This window comes from Narcine bancroftii, chromosome 1 (genome assembly GCF_036971445.1).
Source record: "Narcine bancroftii isolate sNarBan1 chromosome 1, sNarBan1.hap1, whole genome shotgun sequence".
NCBI lineage: Eukaryota > Metazoa > Chordata > Chondrichthyes > Torpediniformes > Narcinidae > Narcine > Narcine bancroftii.
The window spans coordinates 343,484,048-343,500,191 of NC_091469.1; the positions used below are offsets into that span (position 1 = coordinate 343,484,048).

Sequence of the window (16,144 nt, forward strand, 5' to 3'; positions counted from 1 at the left end):
TCCAAAAACTTGGCTATTACACAAGAATATACAATAGCTTTCTGATAGCATGGTCAATAATCTTTTTATTGAGTTAAAAATTGCCAAAATCTCAGAATGCTTATTTATGTTTTTCTGCTTTAGCTATTTCTAATTACATGATTGTATCAGCTGCTCTGAGACATGGACCTTTAGAAATGCAAGCAGCACAATATATTTGTGTAGCTGACATGTTGATTTGATTGCTGCATGATGCTGCCTGTGTGATATCATAATCCATCACACCTACATTAACTGCTGTTTTATAGCTAGATGTGTCAGAGGACCCCAGGATTTTTAACTTGAGTGTTACTTTAAGCAAGCATACAAAGCCTCAATCTAGCCTATTCTCTTAAAAGGGAGCATTGTGCATCATGACTCTTACAGGTTGGGAGTCTTGCAGGAAGTGATTTTTTAACTTGGCTAAGGTTGAAGGGTAATATAATGTGGGAGAGAGCAGGTTCAGATGTTACTGGAGGAGGTGAAAGCAGAAGATGTTATTGGGTCTGTGGGGAGTCGAGGCCCAGCAGACACATGGCAAGAAAGGAGTGGGAGTAGAAAGACCTGAAATAAATTCTAAGTCAAGGTTTAGGAACCTGGGAATAGTGCTGATGATCAATGATCTCACACATATGGTGACAGCCAGTGAATGCATCAAGTGCCATCTCCATACCTCCATTAGCACAGTGATGTATCCAACTATTATGTGACTTCTAATGGTTGTTGTCTCTTTGCTTCCTTTGCAGCACAATCTGTTTGCAGCGGGAACACTTTATGACAGCGAAGGCTTATGAGTCTCAGACTGGCATGGTAAGAGCTGCAGAGAATCATGTTAATAATATGACAGGATCTTGCACTCATCCAGCATAATGTTCAAGTGTTTACTTGAAATATGGGGGCACAACCAGACTGAGTGAAGAAGACGTGAACAGTAGTCACATGAAGTACTAACATTCCTTCCAATTGTCAGTCAGATGATGTAGTCTGAGGCTGAACTTTAATGCCCAAAATGCCTTGAGATCATCCTTCAAAGTCAACCAGTTTTGTTCTATCAGACACGCTGCAGTCATTATGGTAAAATAGTCTAAAATCTTGAGGACAAACAAAGGTACAAACAAAATAGACCCAGAGCATTGCACAAATCTGATTTATTGACACTGGTTGGTAATCTGGAATAAAACATTTGGGGATTAGTGATGTTTTATTTGCATGGTTACATTATCTAATGATGTTATGATTAATAATGGTTAAAATAATTATTTTTGATATTTATTCAATTATATTTAAATATTAAATATTTAAATAGTTTAAAGCTGAAGCTTTTAATAGGGATTTAATTACTGTTATCTTATGGGAATTATTCCTTTATATGCAGCTTAACCTTTTGCTCATCACCAACTCACCTGATATTAGTTGTTGTGATAGTTCCATCACATTGGCGAGAGCACATACCATGCAACAAAGCACCTTGATCTTTTGTCTTGCTCTGTTAAGAAAGGGCTGCTCATTAATACAGCCCTTCCACATCATATCTTCCTTTGTATGTCTAGTGCATATGTGAACAGGGGCTGCCAATTCAGTCACGATCCATGCTGAGCCTTTGTACCTGTTATGACCACAATTTTTGGCCTGAGATGCATCTGTCTTGGCAAACCATTGATGATCCTGTAAATATATGCTGATTTACTGCACCCACAAAGCACTCTGCCATCACCAGCTGCACTATGGGAGAGACACTAATCCTAGCAAATCCATGTGCTCATATTACATTTCTTCCCCACCCCCCTCCGAACAAGAGAGAATAAATATAGCAATTTCTCTCTGGAAATAGCATCAGTGATCTCCTTAATGAAACAATATAACATGTTGCTACTTTCAGCTTGCAAAATATTTTTTTAATCATCACATTTGGGAATTGGTAGAGACCAGCACATTTTTTACTGTTTGAAAGGTATTCAGACAGGTATATCACTAGGAGCAGTTCAGAAGGAAATGGGTTAAATGCAGGCAAATGTCTAGTAAATGTAGACATGAACATATTTGGGCCAAAGTGACCATTTCTGTGTTGTAAAACTGACTGATTTGGAACATGTGAATTGTCAGCTTCTCCCTGACACCTCACTTCTTTATATTGATTATCTCTTATTTGAACTCCCAGTCCTGAAGCAGAGACTCAACCCAAAATGCCAAATATCTCAAATAAGAATGCCTACAGTCGAATGGTCATGGAGTGGGGGAGCAGAAGGGAGTGTAGAGGGGGAGCAACGAGAGGGGTCAAATACCTGTTTTCCTCCATAGAATATTCAGTTTGGTCTAACCAAAGTTTATCGAGCTGTAACATTACCTCTCAACTCTTGAACTCCATCTCCTTACTAATCAAGTCTGGCATAGCATAAGCTTTCTTAAATACTCTATCAATCTGTACAGACACTGAGAAATTTGCAGATTTGGACTCCAAGATATCTTTACACTACATACCTGCTTGCTTTCACTTTCCATCGCTTCACAGTCACTTGGCTACCTGCTTCCTGCACCTTTGGTGTGTCTTCCTGTAGCTCTTATCTACAAATTCCTTGTTGTCCCATACAAGCTGAAAGTCATCAAGCTGTCGCTCCAGTTCCCTAATACAGTGTGCAAGGTATTGTATCTGAATCAAATGTGCAGATGTAGCTATCAAGGAAATGGCAAGTCTCCCAGAATTCCCACATCTCCCAACAAACACACAACTAACCTAATTACCATTCTAAATACTCTACCTTGATATTAATGCAAGATCAAAGAACATTCATAATTAACTCTCACCAGAGTCTTAATTTAGTCTCCACCTCTTCTCATTGAAGCCTCTTGCTTCACTGCCCCTCTCTAATATTGACCCACAATGGCCACTCCACTTGTATGACTCACCTATTTAAAACCGTCCATTCACTCCAAATCCCATTTCCAGGTGCCAACAAATGTGACTGAAGCTTTTCGCACCAGTCACCCCTTTTGTGATAATAACACTAGATGATGAAGATTTTGCTTCCTTAACACTTTTGGAGTATTATGGATTTTAGGCAGCTGATCATGAAAATCACCTTAAGTTTCCTATCACATACTATTTATTAGATATAACCCATTTTTGTGATTTCCTGTCATTTTAGTCCAAACATATAAATTTTGGAGTGCAACATGTCATTGAAAATTCATTTTCTGCATTCTGCTGATCTTGGAACAGTCAGTGTGAAATGCTTCACCAGGACATTGCCACCATGAAAAAAGTAGTATTAAGACAACTGGAATCCATTAATGCTGACCTACCATTGGTGAACACTGACATGAGACACAGATGCTGAGTACAAATTAAAATCAGCAGTAAAATCTCTTTAGGTCAGTTAAACTAACGCATGTGTCAGCAGCATTTTTGATTAAACATGATAAACTCAATAAAAAGTTAGTTTGATTTTTCTCCAACTTTCTATGTGATGCACCAAGTCTGAAATTTGTCTTTGTTCAACTTGAATTTATTTATTATAATTCCCATTTTTTTTCCAGGAAGCAAATCTTTTTGTTGTAGCAGACCATTTTTTTTTTAGTTTCAGTTGATGGAAGACTATTGGGTTGTCTGTGAGGCACTGTGAAACTATTTTTATAAGGTCCATGAGTCTTTTGATATAGATTTTGCAGCAACATTTCTATTACCGATAAATTTTAAAATCCTGGTTAAACGCAGATGGTCGTGAACCATCTCCAAATAGAAACCATCAACATTTTGGACTTTTAAGCCTCCTTTAGCATTGTTTTATGGCTCAGATGATGGAGCTAATAGAATGAATTAGGCAATGGTTAGTCGAATGATCATTGGTACCATTGTGCAGTGGCTGATGTGGTATCCCTTTATCCTTCATTCAATGATACAATCTAATAGATGCCAGTTAATGGATCAGTAGTGTTGCTGTTTCATCTTGTATTTATATGTGAGATTTTAGACAACACATGGATGAAGGAAAAGCTTCTTTATTTTAAAGTTGTTGTACACAGCACCATGAGGTGTGCGATGAGGCTGCAAGCCTCCATTACAGATCTGCATACTGCCTCTTGCTCTGTCAGCTCTCTGCTGCAGCCACGTATAATCAAACGGAAAGGCATTGCTAGTTGCATTTCCACCATGATACTATCATTTCAGTTGCTGTTGGTTCTTGTGCATTTTTTCCTCTGACAAAATGGTGTTGGATATGATGAGACCATTTTGTTGGAGAGGGGGACTCCACTGGAGTTGGCTTTCCTCACTCTTGACAATAATTCCATCCCAGAGGCTAGTGTATTTTTCAGGAGAATCTGATTTTTTTTTCCTCCTTTCAGACAAGTCAGGTTATTTCAAAGCTGGAACAAAAGTCCTCTTTGGCCTCATTCATTGTTTCCAGAGTTAATGGATGTGTAATTAAGCAGATACTGTAATTGTGCTGTTACAATTATGTGATGTCATGAGGAACACCAGGCACCCTACCAACTCGCAAGGGATTAACTTTAAAATAGTTTTTATAACTTAAACACAAAAAAAGTACAAAGTTAATCGGAGGGAAAAAATTATATCACTGAAGGAAAATTGTAAAGATTACACCAAAAGAAAAACAGGAAGAGAACTTGGGTGTACCTTGTCATCGAGGCTGAAGTTGGATCTGGATCAACTGGTGATGGCCCAAGTGAAGGACCATCCTCCAGAGGCACCCCACAAAGATGGTGCCTTTGGAAAAAATTTAAACTGTCATGCATGTCTGTGTTCCAGAGGAAAATTTTTTTGGGTGGGATCTTCACAACTTTTAAAGGGCCACCTGGGCATCTCCACCTCTGAACAGGAGGGGGACACTTCTCTTGGAAGAGGACTCTGACTATGGAAGTGAAGAAGGGGAAAGTTCAAAAAAAAATCTAAAGGTAGGAAAAAATATTTTAATAAGAAAATGGACAAAATTGAGACTAAAATTGATAAAATTTCTGATACACTGGAAAGTAATTTTAAATTTTTAATTGTAGAATTAAAGTGGTGTTAAAACTGATGTGACTAAATTGATGAATAATGTTTCACAGAGAGTTGATAAAGTAGAAGAGAATTCAAAATGTGTTTGAAGTGTAACATATTGAAGAAATGACAAATACAAATGAAGATTCTGACTAGTTTTTTTTATGAATGGAAAATTACTTGAGAAAGTTGACATTTTGGAAAAATACAGCAGAAGGAATGATTTCAAAATTGTGGGGATGTCTGAAGGTAAAGGTCAAGATGTGATTGGATTTTTCTTCCAAAGAATGGATACTGAAAAATGTTTGCAGAAGAACATTTTGAGGACAAGATTCTAATTGAGCGAGCACTTAGACCAAAGCTGGGTCCTAACCAGAGACTTTGTTCTATCTTGATTAGCTTTTTAAACAATCAAGATGGAGCAAGGATACTTCATTCAGTGATGAGGAGAGCTAAAGAATATGGACCTTTTGAATTATGAAGGGGATGAGATGTTTGAATCCAGATTTGAGTCAAACGCTAAAGAAATGTTTAACCCGGTTAAGAAGGTGGTGGACAATAAAGGTTATAGATTTTTTCTTTGATATCCAGCTACTTTAAAAATATTTTTTCCCTATCAGCAAAATGTTTTTTTACAATTCATGTTCAGGCCGAAGAATATCCAAGTAGTTTGTCTAAAACTCCAACAATAGATGATTTTGTTGAAATGAATCAAATCTGGTATTTCAAAAAGGGTATCATTTCTTTTTTTTTCTCTATTTTCTCTTTTTGATGAATGGAGATTCTGTATGTGGAAGTATTGTTTATGCAGGTTTTTTTTATTCCCCAGGGGTCAGGGGATGTGTTGATTTCTGATGGCTACATGCGTTTTTGTCGTTTGATCACAACCTGTAAAATGGAGGGTAGTAATGCTAATATCTTCAGCATTTGGGGGGAGAAGGAGAGAGGTGGTTTTCCTTTCTTTTTTCTTTATATATTTTTTGTAATGTTCGTACTTTAAATAACTGTTTTTGGATTGCTGATGTTGACACTTAAAACCAAATTAATTTGTGGGAATCCTTGCTGGATCGGTGGAATAGAATTTCTAAAAAAATGTATAGATAATGAAGCAGTTAAGATTTAGAGTTTTAATATTTTTTAAAAAAAGGAGACTCATTTAACTGAAAATAAACACTTGACATTAAAGAGATTGGGTAGACCAGGTAGTTTTTTAAATCTACATTTAATTCTAAAGCTAGATTGGTAATTTTTTTCTTAAATAAGATTGATAATTAAAATTCAAAGTGTCATTACAGATCCAGTGGATAGATATGTAATGGTAAATTCTCAAATGTTTTGAGGAGTGGACTTTGTTAAATATATAGGCACCAAATAAAGATGATCAGAAACTTGCGCAAGATGCTTCTATGAATTTAGCAGATGTTACATGAAAATGTTTTGGTAGTTGATGATTTTAATTTTTGTTTGGAATCTTTGTTGGATAAATTATCAAAATTCAAAGTGGCTAAAATATTTAATGAAAAATTTGAATTTAATTGATGCATTGGAAAGGATGCATCCTAAAGATGGGGACTAGACTTTTTATTTTAGTAGATTTTATACATATTCTAGAATTTGTTTTTACAGCACAAAACCAATCAAGAGTTTTAAATGTTATTATAAAACAAGAATATTATCTGACCATTCTCCATTGTTGATTGAATTGGAATTTTATGAAAACATTCTGTTCAGGTGGTTAGAATTGTTTTGAGAGCCGTGGTTTTCAAGGAATATTGGAAACTTGGTTCGAAGAAAAAGGGAGGCGTACATTAGATATAAGAAGCATGGAGTTAAGGAGATGTTTGAAAGATACATTGAATGTAAGAGGAATCTTAAGAGAGGAATTAGGAAAGCTAAAAGAAGGTACGAGAAAACTATGGCAAGCAGGGTGAAAACTAATCCAAAAGAGTTCTACAAATATGTTAATGGTAAGAGGAAAGCTAGAGACAAAATTGGTCCCTTAGAAAATCAGAGTGGAAAACTGTGTGTGGAACCTAGAGAAATGGGGGAGATATTGAACAGTTTCTTTTCTTCGGTATTCACTAAGGAGAAGGATATTGGGAGATGTGGGATAAAAAAAGCAAATTGGGTAAATATGGGGAATATAGAGATTACAAAAGGTGTAGTTTTAAGGCTTTTGAAGAATATAAAGGTGGATAAGTCTCCGGGACCAGACGGGATCTTCCCCAGGACATTGAGAGAAGTGAAGGAGGAAATAGCAGAGGCTCTGGCGGTAATTTTTCGAATGTCATTAGATATGGGGATAGTGCCGGAGGATTGGCGCATTGCGCATGTGGTTCCGTTATTTAAAAAGGGTTCAAGGAGGAAGCCTGGCAACTATCGGCCTGTATGTTTGACGTCTGTGGTAGGTAAATTAATGGAGAAAATTCTTAGAGATAGTACTTATAAACATCTGGATAGACAGGGTCTGATCAGGAGCACTCAACATGGATTTGTGGGAGGAAGGTCATGTTTGACCAATCTGATTGAATTTTTTGAAGAGGTGACTAGGAATGTGGATGAGGGTAGCGCAGTGGATGTTGTCTATATGGACTTCAGTAAGGCCTTCGATAAGGTACCACATGGAAGGTTAGTTAGGAAGGTGCAGTCTTTAGGTATAAATTTTGAGATAGTCAAATGGATTGAACATTGGCTGAAAGGGAGAGGCCAGAGAGTGGTAGTGGATAATTGTCTGTCAGGTTGGAGGCCGGTGACCAGTGGTGTGCCTCAAGGATCTGTATTGAGCCCATTGTTGTTCGTTATATACATTAATGATCTAGATGATGGGGTGGTGAATTGGATTAGTAAATATGCAGACGATACTAAGATAGGTGGAATAGTGGATAATGAAGAAGGTTTTCTAGGATTGCAGAGGGATTTGGGCTGCTTAGAAAAGTGGGCTGAAAAATGGCAGATGGAATTTAATGCTGATAAGTGTGAGGTGCTTCATTTTGGTAAGAAGAATCAGAATAGGACATATGTGGTAAATGGGAGAGCATTGAGGAATACAGAAGAGCAGAAAGATTTAGGAGTGACGGTACATCGTTCCCTGAAGGTAGAAACTCACGTGAATAGGGTGGTGAAGAAGGCTTTTAGTATGCTGGCCTTTATCAATCATTGCATGGAATATAGGAGTTGGGAGGTGATGTTGAGATTGTATAAGACGTTGGTGCGGCCTAATTTGGAGTTCTGTGTGCAGTTCTGGTCGCCTAATTATAGGAAGGATATAAACAGAGTGGAGAGAGTGCAGAGAAGGTTTACCAGAATGTTGCCTGGGTTTAAGCATCTGGAGTATGGGGAGAGATTGGACAGATTGGGTCTTTATTCTTTGGAGCGTAGAAGGTTGAGAGGGGATTTGATAGAAGTATTTAAGATTATGAAAGGGATAGACAGAGTGGATGTGGATAGACTATTTCCGTTAAGAGGAGGAAAGATTAAAACAAGAGGACATGAGTTAAGAATTAAGGGGCAGAGGTTTAGAGGCAACATGAGGGGGAACTTCTTTACTCAGAGAGTGGTAGCTGTGTGGAATGATCTTCCGGGTGAAATAGTGGCGGCGGAGTCAATTGTATTATTTAAGAAAAGGTTGGACAGGTATATGGATGAGAGGAAGATGGAGGGTTATGGGCATTGTGCAGGGAGGTGGGATTAGAAAGGGGTGTTTGGTTCGGTGCGGACTATAAGGGCCAAATGGCCTGTTTCCGTGCTGTAATTGTTATGTTTTTAATATACTAATTTACATTCCACAGAAGATGTGTTTATTATTTGAGATGTGTTAAAAGCTTATTTAAGAAGACAAATTATAAGTTACACTTCAAAACTTGAAAAGGAATATGTGAAGGATATAGATAAATTAGGAAAGGAAATAAAAATATTGGGAAAAAAATCAAAAATAATCTTCCGAGAATAAATATAGAAGCGTAATTAATAAGTAATTACAATATATCAGAATAACTATAGAAGCATCATTAAAGAGAAATTACAATATATCAGAATAACTATAGGAGTGTCATTAATGAGAAATTACAATATATCAGCATAACTATAGAAGCGTCATTAATGAGAAATTACAATATATCAGAACAACTATAGAAGCGTCATTAATGAGAAATTACAATATATCGGAATAACTATAGGAGCGTCATTAATGAGAAATTACAATATATCAGAATAACTATAGAAGCGTCATTAATGAGAAATTACAATATATCAGAATAACTATAGGAGCGTCATTAATGAGAAATTACAATATATCAGAATAACTATAGAAGCGTCATTAATGAGAAATTACAATATATCAGAATAACTATAGGAGCGTCATTAATGAGAAATTACAATATATCAGAATAACTATAGAAGCGTCATTAATGAGAAATTACAATATATCAGAATAACTATAGGAGCGTCATTAATGAGAAATTACAATATATCAGAATAACTATAGCAGCGTCATTAATGAGAAATTACAATATATTAGAATAACTATAGGAGCGTCATTAATGAGAAATTACAATATATCAGAATAACTATAGGAGCGTCATTAATGAGAAATTAAAATATATCAGAATAACTATAGAAGCGTCATTAATGAGAAATTACAATATATCAGAATAACTATAGAAGCGTCATTAATGAGAAATTACAATATATTAGAATAACTATAGGAGCGTCATTAATGAGAAATTACAATATATCAGAATAACTATAGAAGCGTCATTAATGAGAAATTACAATATATTAGAATAACTATAGGAGCGTCATTAATGAGAAATTACAATATATCAGAATAACTATAGGAGCGTCATTAATGAGAAATTACAATATATCAGAATAACTATAGAAGCGTCATTAATGAGAAATTACAATATATCAGAATAACTATAGAAGCGTCATTAATGAGAAATTACAATATATCAGAATAACTATAGGAGCGTCATTAATGAGAAATTACAATATATCAGAATAACTATAGGAGCGTCATTAATGAGAAATTACAATATATCAGAATAACTATAGGAGCGTCATTAATGAGAAATTACAATATATCAGAATAACTATAGGAGCGTCATTAATGAGAAATTACAATATATCAGAATAACTATAGGAGCGTCATTAATGAGAAATTACAATATATCAGAATAACTATAGGAGCGTCATTAATGAGAAATTACAATATATCAGAATAATTATAGCAGCATAATTAATGAGAAATTACAATATATCAGAATAACTATAGGAGCGTCATTAATGAGAAATTACAATATATCAGAATAACTATAGGAGCGTCATTAATGAGAAATTACAATATATCAGAATAATTATAGAAGCATAATTAATGAGAAATTACAATATATCAGAATAACTATAGAAGCGTCATTAATGAGAATTTACAATATATCAGAATAACTATAGGAACGTCATTAAAGAGAAATTACAATATATCAGAATAACTATAGGAACGTCATTAAAGAGAAATTACAATATATAAGAATAACTATAGGAGCGTCATTAATGAGAAATTACAATATATCAGAATAACTATAGGAGCGTCATTAATGAGAAATTACAATATATCAGAATAACTATAGAAGCGTCATTAATGAGAAATTACAATATATCAGAATAACTATAGGAGCGTCATTAATGAGAAATTACAATATATCAGAATAACTATAGGAGCGTCATTAATGAGAAATTACAATATATCAGAATAATTATAGAAGCATAATTAATGAGAAATTACAATATATCAGAATAAATATAGAAGCGTCATTAATGAGAATTTACAATATATCAGAATAACTATAGGAACGTCATTAAAGAGAAATTACAATATATCAGAATAACTATAGGAACGTCATTAAAGAGAAATTACAATATATAAGAATAACTATAGGAGCGTCATTAATGAGAAATTACAATATATCAGAATAACTATAGGAGCATCATTAATGATAAATTACAATATATCAGAATAACTATAGAAGCGTCATTAATGAGAAATTACAATATATCAGAACAACTATAGAAGCGTCATTAATGAGAAATTAAAATATATCAGAACAACTATAGGAACGTCATTAATGAGAAATTACAATATATCAGAATAACTATAGGAGCGTCATTAATGAGAAATTACAATATATCAGTATAACTATAGGAGCGTCATTAATGAGAAATTACAATATATCAGAATAACTATAGGAGCGTCATTAATGAGAATTTACAATATATCAGAACAACTATAGAAGCGTCATTAATGAGAAATTAAAATATATCAGAACAACTATAGGAGCGTCATTAATGAGAAATTACAATATATCAGAATAATTATAGGAGCATCATTAATGAGAAATTACAATATATTAGAATAACTATAGGAGCGTCATTAATGAGAAATTACAATATATCAGAACAACTATAGAAGCATCATTAAAGAGAAATTACAATATATTAGAATAACTATAGAAGCGTCATTAATGAGAAATTAAAATATATCAGAATAACTATAGGAGCGTCATTAATGAGAAATTACAATATATCAGAATAATTATAGGAGCATCATTAATGAGAAATTACAATATATTAGAATAACTATAGGAGCGTCATTAATGAGAAATTACAATATATCAGAACAACTATAGAAGCGTCATTAATGAGAAATTAAAATATATCAGAACAACTATAGGAGCGTCATTAATGAGAAATTACAATATATCAGAATAACTATAGGAGCATCATTAATGAGAAATTACAATATATTAGAATAACTATAGGAGCGTCATTAATGAGAAATTACAATATATCAGAATAACTATAGGAGCATCATTAATGAGACATTACAATATATCAGAACAACTATAGGAGCATCATTAATGAGAAATTACAATATATCAGAACAACTATAGGAGCGTCATTAATGAGAAATTACAATATATCAGAACAACTATAGGAGCATCATTAATGAGAAATTACAATATATCGGAATAACTATAGGAGCGTCATTAATGAGAAATTACAATATATCAGAATAACTATAGAAGCGTCATTAATGAGAAATTACAATATATCAGAATAACTATAGGAGCATCATTAATGAGAAATTACAATATATTAGAATAACTATAGGAGCGTCATTAATGAGAAATTACAATATATCAGAATAACTATAGGAGCATAATTAATGAGACATTACAATATATCAGAACAACTATAGGAGCATCATTAATGAGAAATTACAATATATCAGAACAACTATAGGAGCGTCATTAATGAGAAATTACAATATATCGGAATAACTATTGGAGCATCATTAATGAGAAATTACAATATATCAGAACAACTATAGGAGCATCATTAATGAGAAATTACAATATATCGGAATAACTATAGGAGCGTCATTAATGAGAAATTACAAGCCATGAAAGACCCCAACAATGAAGACGCTGTTTACATCCGGTACCGCACGGATGGCAGTCTCTTCAATCTGAGGCGCCTGCAAGCTCACACCAAGACACAAGAGAAACTTGTCCGTGAACTGCTCTTTGCAGATGATGCCGCTTTAGTTGCCCATTCAGAGCCAGCTCTTCAGCGCTTGACGTCCTGCTTTGCGGAAACTGCCAAAATGTTTGGCCTGGAAGTCAGCCTGAAGAAAACTGAGGTCCTCCATCAGCCAGCTCCCCACCATGACTACCAGCCCCCCCACATCTCCATCGGGCACACAAAACTCAAAACGGTCAACCAGTTTACCTATCTCGGCTGCACCATTTCATCAGATGCAAGGATCGACAATGAGATAGACAATAGACTCGCCAAGGCAAATAGCGCCTTTGGAAGACTACACAAAAGAGTCTGGAAAAACAACCAACTGAAAAACCTCACAAAGATAAGCGTATACAGAGCCGTTGTCATACCCACACTCCTGTTCGGCTCCGAATCATGGGTCCTCTACCGGCACCACCTACGGCTCCTAGAACGCTTCCACCAGCGTTGTCTCCGCTCCATCCTCAACATCCATTGGAGCGCTCACACCCCTAACGTCGAGGTACTCGAGATGGCAGAGGTCGACAGCATCGAGTCCACGCTGCTGAAGATCCAGCTGCGCTGGATGGGTCACGTCTCCAGAATGGAGGACCATCGCCTTCCCAAGATCGTATTATATGGCGAGCTCTCCACTGGCCACCGTGACAGAGGTGCACCAAAGAAAAGGTACAAGGACTGCCTAAAGAAATCTCTTGGTGCCTGCCACATTGACCACCGCCAGTGGGCTGATAACGCCTCAAACCGTGCATCTTGGCGCCTCACAGTTTGGCGGGCAGCAGCCTCCTTTGAAGAAGACCGCAGAGCCCACCTCACTGACAAAAGGCAAAGGAGGAAAAACCCAACACCCAACCCCAACCAACCAATTTTCCCTTGCAACCGCTGCAATCGTGTCTGCCTGTCCCGCATCGGACTTGTCAGCCACAAACGAGCCTGCAGCTGACGTGGACTTTTTACCCCCTCCATAAATCTTCGTCCGCGAAGCCAAGCCAAAGACAACAAGACAATATATCAGAACAACTATAGGAGCATCATTAATGAGAAATTACAATATATCGGAATAACTATAGGAGTGTCATTAATGAGAAATTACAATATATCAGAACAACTATAGGAGCGTCATTAATGAGAAATTATAATATATCAGAATAACTATAGGAGCGTCATTAATGAGAAATTACAATATATCAGAATAACTATAGAAGCGTCATTAATGAGAAATTACAATATATCAGAATAACTATAGGAGCGTCATTAATGAGAAATTACAATATATGAGAATAACTATAGGAGCGTCATTAATGAGAAATTTCAATATATCAGAATAACTATAGGAGCATCATTAATGAGAAATTACAATATATCAGAATAACTATAGAAGCGTCATTAATGAGAAATTACAATATATCAGAATAACTATAGGAGCATCATTAATGAGAAATTACAATATATCAGAATAACTATAGGAGCGTCATTAATGAGAAATTACAATATATCGGAATAACTATAGGAGCGTCATTAATGAGAAATTACAATATATCGGAATAACTATAGGAGCGTCATTAATGAGAAATTACAATATATGAGAATAACTATAGGAGCGTCATTAATGAGAAATTACAATATATCAGAATAACTATAGGAGCATCATTAATGAGAAATTACAATATATCAGAATAACTATAGAAGCGTCATTAATGAGAAATTACAATATATCAGAATAACTATAGGAGCATCATTAATGAGAAATTACAATATATCAGAATAACTATAGGAGCGTCATTAATGAGAAATTACAATATATCGGAATAACTATAGGAGCGTCATTAATGAGAAATTACAATATATCGGAATAACTATAGGAGCGTCATTAATGAGAAATTACAATATATCAGAATAACTATAGGAGCGTCATTAATGAGAAATTACAATATATCGGAATAACTATAGGAGCGTCATTAATGAGAAATTACAATATATCAGAACAACTATAGGAGCGTCATTAATGAGAAATTACAATATATCAGATTAACTATAGAAGCGTCATTAATGAGAAATTACAATATATCAGAATAACTATAGAAACGTCATTAATGAGAAATTACAATATATTAGAATAACTATAGGAGCGTCATTAATGAGAAATTACAATATATCAAAATAACTATAGGAGCGTCATTAATGAGAAATTACAATATATCAGAATAACTATCGGAGCGTCATTAATGAGAAATTACAATATATCAGAATAACTATAGAAGCATAATTAATGAGAAATTACAATATATCAGAATAACTATAGAAGCATCATTAATGAGAATTTACAATATATCAGAATAACTATAGGAACGTCATTAAAGAGAAATTACAATATATCAGAATAACTATAGGAACGTCATTAAAGAGAAATTACAATATATAAGAATAACTATAGGAGCGTCATTAATGAGAAATTACAATATATCAGAATAACTATAGGAGCATCATTAATGAGAAATTACAATATATCAGAATAACTATAGAAGCGTCATTGATGAGAATTTACAATATATCAGAATAACTATAGGAACGTCATTAAAGAGAAATTACAATATATAAGAATAACTATAGGAGCGTCATTAATGAGAAATTACAATATATCAGAATAACTATAGGAGCATCATTAATGAGAAATTACAATATATCAGAATAACTATAGGAGCATCATTAATGAGAAATTACAATATATCAGAATAACTATAGAAGCGTCATTGATGAGAATTTACAATATATCAGAATAACTATAGGAACGTCATTAAAGAGAAATTACAATATATCAGAATAACTATAGGAGCGTCATTAATGAGAAATTACAATATATCAGTATAACTATAGGAACGTCATTAATGAGAAATTACAATATATCAGAATAACTATAGGAACGTCATTAAAGAGAAATTACAATATATCAGAATAACTATAGAAGCGTCATTAATGAGAAATAACAATATATCAGAATAACTATAGAAGCGTCATTAAAGAGAAATTACAATATCTCAGAATAACTATAGAAGTGTCATTAATGAGAAATTACAATATATCAGAATAACTATAGGAACGTCATTAAGGAGAAATTACAATATATCAGAATAACTATAGGAGCGTCATTAATGAGAAATTACAATATATCAGAATAACTATAGAAGCGTCATGAATGAGAAATTACAATATATCAGAATAACTATAGAAGCGTCATTAATGAGAAATTACAATATATCAGAATAACTATAGAAGCATCATTAATGAGAAATTACAATATATCAGAATAACTATAGAAGCGTCATTGATGAGAATTTACAATATATCAGAATAACTATAGGAACGTCATTAAAGAGAAATTACAATATATCAGAATAACTATAGGAGCGTCATTAATGAGAAATTACAATATATCAGTATAACTATAGGAACGTCATTAATGAGAAATTACAATATATCAGAATAACTATAGGAACGTCATTAAAGAGAAATTACAATATATCAGAATAACTATAGAAGCGTCATTAATGAGAA

General features: G+C 34.1%; 1 long non-coding RNA gene across 1 annotated transcript; it reads left to right on the forward strand.

The window, feature by feature from the left end:
* The first annotated feature begins 300 nt into the window (after nt 1–300).
* Nucleotides 301–1,211, forward strand: LOC138749248 (uncharacterized). The gene is made up of 2 exons (XR_011348507.1): nt 301–405; nt 765–1,211. It is a non-coding gene; the product is annotated as an uncharacterized lncRNA (long non-coding RNA).
* Nucleotides 1,212–16,144: the final 14,933 nt, after the last annotated feature.